At 37.6% G+C, this 449-nt stretch overlaps 1 long non-coding RNA gene across 1 annotated transcript; it reads right to left on the bottom strand.

Moving 5' to 3' along the window:
- Positions 1-41: 41 nt before the first annotated feature.
- LOC104775020 lies at positions 42-449 on the bottom strand. The gene is made up of 3 exons (XR_765650.2): positions 424-449; positions 280-345; positions 42-204 (listed from the first exon to the last, which is right to left on the bottom strand). It is a non-coding gene; the product is annotated as an uncharacterized LOC104775020 (long non-coding RNA).

Below are 449 nucleotides of genomic sequence, written 5' to 3'. Positions count from 1 at the left end.
GTTTTAGTTAAATCACAGGATTAATTAGCATGTATAATCCAAGAGGACGATTATATATACCTTGCATCGCATGGTATGGAATTATCTGAGGATCCATGGAAAAGTATTATAGGAGGCATTAGGGACGCGGCTTTTCCAACAACTGGGTCTTTCAATCTTACTTCCGGAGAGAATTTTTCAAAGGACTCTTCTCCTTCCATTATGCTACAAGTTGGGAGTTGAACATTAAAGAGATAAATTAACTGACTACGTTTGGGATTTGATTAACCGAGCATTTACCTTAGGAAAATCGACCGATACAGGCCACGATTATGGAAGTGATCAACCAAATTGTATAGATTGTACCTGTTCAAGTTCAAAATGATAAGCAGATCCATTGCTGTATACCAAATGGGGAATCCAAAAGCAAAGGTTAGAAGTTACCCTCCAGATAATCCGAAATAAGCTTT

This window comes from Camelina sativa, unplaced genomic scaffold (assembly GCF_000633955.1).
Source record: "Camelina sativa cultivar DH55 unplaced genomic scaffold, Cs unpScaffold07899, whole genome shotgun sequence".
Taxonomy (NCBI): domain Eukaryota; kingdom Viridiplantae; phylum Streptophyta; class Magnoliopsida; order Brassicales; family Brassicaceae; genus Camelina; species Camelina sativa.
This window is presented reverse-complemented; position numbering and strand designations above follow the sequence as displayed.